The 6,631-nt window shown below is 41.8% G+C and overlaps 1 protein-coding gene across 4 annotated transcripts in view; it reads left to right on the top strand.

Annotated features, from left to right (window-relative positions):
• Positions 1-1,855: 1,855 nt before the first annotated feature.
• The window catches only part of TASP1 (taspase 1), a 288,218-nt gene continuing 283,442 nt past the window's right edge, over positions 1,856-6,631 (top strand). For 2 of the 4 annotated variants that reach the window (XR_006655296.3, XM_045194732.3), the window contains exon 1: positions 1,858-2,009. The gene's annotated coding sequence lies outside the window, so the exon portion shown is untranslated. Of the gene's footprint in view, positions 2,010-6,631 lie in introns of all 4 variants that reach the window. The other 2 variants (XM_045194733.3, XM_024559219.4) reach the window with 2 other exon arrangements.

Below are 6,631 nucleotides of genomic sequence, written 5' to 3'. Positions count from 1 at the left end.
ACAACCACAAATGGCTAGGACAGTTTGCTGCTCAGGAGACACATTTATATTGCCCTATGAATCAGGATTGATGACAGAGCTGGCCAGATACTGGCAGACAGACGGATGGACAGACAGACTATACGGATGAAAACAGAGACAGTGACTGGGCTTCCTATAACCTTGCTAGTCTTTGTCAGGGTTCAGAAGACAATGTGTTTGTTGTCATCAGAGCTTGAAAGGAAGAGTCAAGTAATCTCTGGTTTGTTTGTCTTGCTCAAGGTTTTAAAAATTGCAGAAAAAAAAAGTAACTTTTGGGAAGGGTAGGGAGTACCTTATCTAATTGAGAGAATGTGATATTTATCCTATTTCATAATTACAGTATAATAATATTGTCTGAATTCATTATACTGTGCACTAGCTCTCCATGGCTTATTTACTACTCATTACAAATTTGTACCCTTGAACATCATCACTTTTATCAATATTTCCCTTACCCCCTGGTTACCACTATTTCACTCTCTGTTTTTTATAGATCTAACTTTTTGAGATTCTACATCTAAGTGATATCACACAGATCTGTCTTTCCCTGTCTGACTTACCTCAGTATAATGTGTTCAAGGTCCATCCATGTTGTCACGAATGGAAGGAAATCCCACTTTCTTAAGGCTGAAAAATATCCCATTGTCTATATACCACATTAAAAAAAATCTACTCATCCATTGATAGACATTTGGTAGATTCTATATATTGGCTATTGTGAATAATGCTGTGATAAAACATAGGAATGCATATCTTATTGAAATCTTGTTTTTATTTCCTTTAAGTATATACCCAGAATTGGAATTGCTGGATTATATGGCAGACCTATTTTTAAGTTTTGAGGAAACTTCATATTGTTTTCTACCATTTTACTTTTGTCCATAGAGAGGAATATTAACAGAAAATTACATTACATAATACAAAAGTTATTAAAATGAATTTGAGATTAGTAGCAGTTGAGAAATCTTTCCCATACAATTTACATATATTTTTATCTAGGAATACCAGAATAGAAATAAATTCTAAGGTCTCATTCCCATACTCCTAACTGCCTTTCTTTTTTTCTCGATAGCTGGAGGCACAAATTCTTTATCGCTCCCGCTCCCTTACTTTCGAGGAGCTTCTTACATTACCCTTCCCATCCCACCTCTACAAGTAGGCCAAAGAGAAAGTCCCTGTAGTCCTGTGGTTCTCAAAATTTAGGCACACGATAATCACTTGGGGGGCTTGTTAACATATGTTGTTGAGTACCAAACCCAAAGTTTCTGATTTAGTGAGTCCGAGACCTAATAATTTAAATTTCTAGTAGGAGCCCAAGTGATATAAGCTCTGGTCTGGGGACAATACTTGGAGAATTACTGCTTTATTCCTTTAAATCTGCTTCGCGAGGCAGGTTTAAAGGTGGTTATATAGTAAAGGATTCTTGTTAATAGTTACAAGGAAACAATAAAGGGATTACATTATTACTTGGTCTTGGTTTTAGGTGATAGATGATAAAGGGCCACCCACACTTCCATTCTCCCAAGGGCAAGGCTAGCCCCCACCTCCCACATGCAATCCAGGAAGAACCCTTTTCCCGTACTGTATAAGGCTCCTGCAAGGATTTAATGAAATTAAGCTTTTAGGTGACAGCTCAATAGATGGTGGGTACTTTAATCTCGTTTCCTATCACTTCGCTAGTCGGCCAACCACTGCGATCAGATGCTGCCAAATCTTTCGGCTCCCTAAGGGGCGGGGCGAGGAGATATAGACAGTAGCGCCTGCGCAGTTCAGAACAAGGCTTTCAAGTTGAGTCAGTCCCCTGGGCACCTCTGTGTCCAGGTGAAATGCTTAGGAGCAGGGGGCGGAGTCAGAGCAGCGCGTGAACGTAGGTTTCCGGCCACGTGTTAACGCTCAATGCTAGTGGGGCTGTACGTCACCTCGCTTCCTCACCCTGGCAACGGGCCGGTGACTACTTCCGGTGCTGTAAGGGCTCGGGGCTGACGCGGGTGAGTGTCCTTCTTTCTCACGCTGTCCGCGCCGCCGCCGCGTCGCTTCCTCCGTTTGGGCCCCGTGCGCTCCTCGGGACCTCTTCACCAGGGCCGGGAGGGGGCGGTGCGCGGGATGCCTCTCGCCTGGGGTGATGGTGAAAGAGCGGACCCGGGACGTCCCAGGTTTCCTCCTCCGCGCGTGGGGCCCTCCCCGGCCCCCTTCCCAGTCTTGGCTCCAGTTTGGCGACCACATTCCCTCTGTAGGCTAGGGACTGTTTGTGTGTGGGGGGAGTCCTCCCTGTCCTCCACCCACCTTCGCAGTCTCCGGCTGCGGGTTTCTCCAAGTCTGAGGCTGGCAGAGACCCGAGGGTGTGCGCCCTAGTCTTGCGTGGCCGGTTGGGGCCAAAGAGCCCCGCGTGTAATAAAGGCCTGGTTAGAATTCCGCAGGACCTTAGCATTTACTCCCCACGCGGAGGAAGAGGAGGAGGAAAGGACCGAGAAGGAGCAGCAGTTGTCGAGGAGGGTGGAAAACTGGAGCTGGAGGTGCCCTGGAAATAGAGGGCATCGTGTTTCCGGAAGGAGGGAATTCAACTTGACTGGCCTCTGTAGGGGAGGGGAATAAAAGGTATTTTGGGGACCATGTGACTGAAATCGTTGAGTAGTAAGGAATATACACATTCAGGAGTTTAATAATTTCCTTTTCAGTTTGTTTTAAATAAAGCTTTTCCTCCCACTTCCAAGAAGCGGTGCATGCTTATTAAATAATATCTGGGAAATGCAGAACTATTTTAAGAGATCAACTATAGTTCCACTAACCTGGCTTTTTGATCTTTTAAAAAAAGTTTTATTTATTTACTTAGTTTTAGAGAGGGGAGAGGAGGAAGAAAGAGAAGAGAAACATGAATGTGTGAAAGAAACATTGAGTGGTTGCCTCTCCCAGGCCCCCAGCTGGGACCTGTCATGCAAACCAGGCATGTGCCCTGACTGGGATTCCAACCCACAGCCTTTCTGTCTGTAGGCCAGCTCAATACACTGAGTCTCACCAGCCGTGGCGTTCATCTTTCTTTATAATTTTTCATAGCCTATTCTTACTCTACTTATGGTCATAGTGTATGTGTATAAAATATAATTATAGTTCATACATATTGACAGATTCTGTATGCAGATTCAACTACCACGGATTGAAAATGTTTGAAAAAAAAATGCTACATTGTAAGGGACTTAAGCATCCTTGGATTTTGTTTGCTATTCGAGGAGGTTCTGGAATCAATATAGGAGATTGGGAAGAACTGTTAACTAAAAGCGTACTTTTTAGTATGTTACACCCATTATGGGGCTAGGTCTTTTTTTTCTTTCCTGAGATACAATTCACATACAATAAAGTCCATTCTTTTAAATTGTGAAGTTGTTTTTTTTAGTATATTTACAAAGTTCACACATCACTATGTAATTCCAGAACATTTTTATCACCTCCAAAAGAAACATTGTATCCATTACAGTCATTCCCCATTAAATCCCCCCACTCTTGCTTCTTCGGTTCCTGGCAACCACTAATCTATTTTTCTGTGTGTGTCTGTGGAACTACATAATATGTGCCCTTTTGTGTCTGGCTTCTTTCACTTAGCATAATATTTTCAAGGTTAATCCATGTTGTTATGTAGTATCCATTCCTTTTTATGGCTCAGTATCATCCCATTATATGAATATGCCACATTTTGTTAATGGGCATATTCATATAATATGCCCATTATTATATGATTGTTGTTGTTTCCACTTTTTGACTATTATTAATAATTTTGCTATAAACATCCATGTACAAACTTTTTTGTGGACATATGCTTTCAGTTCCCTGGGGTGTATACCTAGGAGTGGAATTTTTGGGTCATGTGATAACTAACTTTTTAAGCGACTGCCAAATGTTTTCAAAAGTGATCTGCACCAGCAGGCTATGAGGATTCAGGTTTCTCTATGTTCTTGTTAATACTTATCTTTTTGATTATTGCTGTACTATTGGTTGTGAAATGGTATGTCATTGTTTTTTTGATTTGCATTTTCCAGATGGCTGATAATGTTGAGCATCTTTTCCTGTGCTTACTGGCCTTTTGCATCTTTGGAGAAATGCCCATTTAATTCCTTTGCCCATTTTTAAATTGAATTTTTAAAATTTTAAAGTTGTGAGTTCTTTACATAGTCCAGATAAGTTCCGTATCAAATATATGATTTGCAATATTTTTTTTCCATTTTATCCATTTTGTGGAGTTTCTTTTCTCTTTCTTGAATAGTGTCCTAGAAGTGTTACTGGAGAAACCCTGGTTCTTACCAACAGAGTAAAGAATTACACATCAGTGAGCTTATTAGTGTGCACACAAAGTTTGTTAGTGCTAAATTCTAATGGGAGAGCAAAAGCAAGGGTGGCAAGAGCAGGGGTGGCAAAAACAGGGTGGTCAGAAGTCGGGTGGCTAGAGGCCCCCCTCGCTGCTCTGTGGGCAGAGAGCCACTAATCAAGAGAAGAGAGCAAGATGGGGGTGAAGAAGTTACATATTGATTGACAGGTAAGGGTAGTGCCAGCTTTGCCCCTGGGGAGATGTGACTACCAAAACATAGGTATGGGTGGGGGTCTTTTAGCCCCCAAATTCTTATCTTGCTCCAGACTCTTATTTGTTCATTCCGCATGTGCCACAGGGGGCAGGCAATTAACCAAAGTTGTTTCATGGGCTTTTTCACTGAGCACTGTAGACCCTGTACCCTGTGTATTCACTCCAAGGCCCTCCTAGGCCTTGGAGTGAATACACAGTCTCAAGGTTTTCCTTTTCCCAGCTAGTGGAGATGATACATACAGCCTTCCAAGGGCTTCCCCCCTGCACCATCTTGTTTGGAATGCCTGGCAGTCTTATCCAACCAGGCTCAGGACTGCTGGATCATGGGTGAGGTGCATCTTCCTTTGCTTTTAGCCTCCTGTATTAAGTTCTTTTTTAGGTTGCAATGGGGAGGGCCCTGCCTTTATTTCCCTTCTGGCCGCTCATTCCTAGCTGCTACTTAAGTGTTAAAAGGTATTGCCTGGCAACCAGGACGCCAGCACTGGCCAACGACAGCAGCACAATGTCTCAGAGTTCTTCCTGGTCTATCTCCAACAGAATTACTGGTCGAAGATAAAATAAGTATGAAATAGTATGTTTTGGCCTTGTCACATGTGGCTCAGTTGGTTGGAGCATGGTTCCGTAAGCCTGAAGGTCACAGGTTCGATTCCAGTCAGGGGTCATGCTTAGGTTGTAGGTTTGGTCCTTGTTGGGATGCATACATGAGCAACCAATTGATGTTTCTTTCTTGCATATATGTCTCTCCCTATCTCTCTTGCTCCCTTCCCCTCTCTAAAATCAATAGGCATGTCTTCCAGTGAGGATTAAAAAACACCAAAACTGCCCTGACTGGCATGCCTCAGTAGGTTGGGTGTTGTCCCACAGAGTGAAAGGTTTGCAGGATCAGTTCCTGGTCAGGGCACATGCTTGGGTTGCCAGCATGGTCCCAGGTTGGGAGCGTGTGAGAAGCAACCAATCCATGTTTCTCTTACTCTCTTTCCCCCTCCCTTTCCCTCTCTTTAAAATAAATCTTTTATTTTTTTCAATAAAAAAAGTATGTTTTGGAGTTCATTTAACGGGGCATTGCACCTTAAGTGTCATGACGGTAAGAGCAACAAAACGGTTTCCTGATTCAACAGTTGCAGTAGCTTAAGGGCTGGGTTTCTGTAAAAGCCTTCTTCTGTCAGAGGGATGGATTACACAGCTTCCTCCTTCAGTTGCTTCTGAAAGACTAAGTAAATCTTCGACTTTCCACATGAGGGCAAACAGGACATGTGGTAGTTTTCTAAATGGTTTGAAGGAAAAAAATGTCATCACATGCAGTAGGAAAATAAAATGATTTTTGAGAGAAATGGGGTCAAAATTTAGACAAATCAGTACCATGAAAGTCTCTGGAGCAAAAGTGATGTTTTATTGAGTTTCTCTACTGGCCTTGATAATCAAATTAATTACATTCATCGTGGTCTCAAAGATGGCTAATTTATATATTCTCCTTGTAGTATAGTACCCAGTAAAAAAAAAAAGTTCAAATACAAAAGGTTATTGGGAGAAAATCAAGTTTCCCTGTTATCCTTTCCCCTCAGCCTCCCAGTTCTCAGAGGTATCTGTGATACTGTTATTTGTGTCTGTGTAGACTGGTTCATGCATAGAGTATCTCTGGAAAGATAATATATACAAATGATACATTTTAAGGCTCTTGATACTAACATGTTTTAAAAAAATGATTATATCAGTTTTTGGTGCAGATACAGTGCTAGTTAGAAGATTTCATTTTTGTTTGTATTTCTTTGAATAGTCTTTGCTTAATATTGGAATCCATTGATATTTCCTCTTTTCTATATTGTCTCCTCATGTCTTTTGTCTTGCTGTTTGTCTTTACAGTGTTGGAGTTGTCCAAATAAGACTTATTGGCAGGTTTTTGTGGATCGATGTTTTATGATAGCCTGGACTTGAGGGAAAAAGTTAAAATGCTTTTTGTAATCTTTACACTAAGAGGTATGTGAGCTGAATAAGGTCAAGGCAGTAAGGAAAAGGAAGTTAAATGCTTCAGGGGGAAATCTCTAG

This window comes from Desmodus rotundus, chromosome 6, assembly GCF_022682495.2.
Source record: "Desmodus rotundus isolate HL8 chromosome 6, HLdesRot8A.1, whole genome shotgun sequence".
NCBI lineage: Eukaryota > Metazoa > Chordata > Mammalia > Chiroptera > Phyllostomidae > Desmodus > Desmodus rotundus.
Note: the sequence above shows the minus strand (reverse complement) of the source record. Positions and strands in the feature narration are given on the sequence as shown.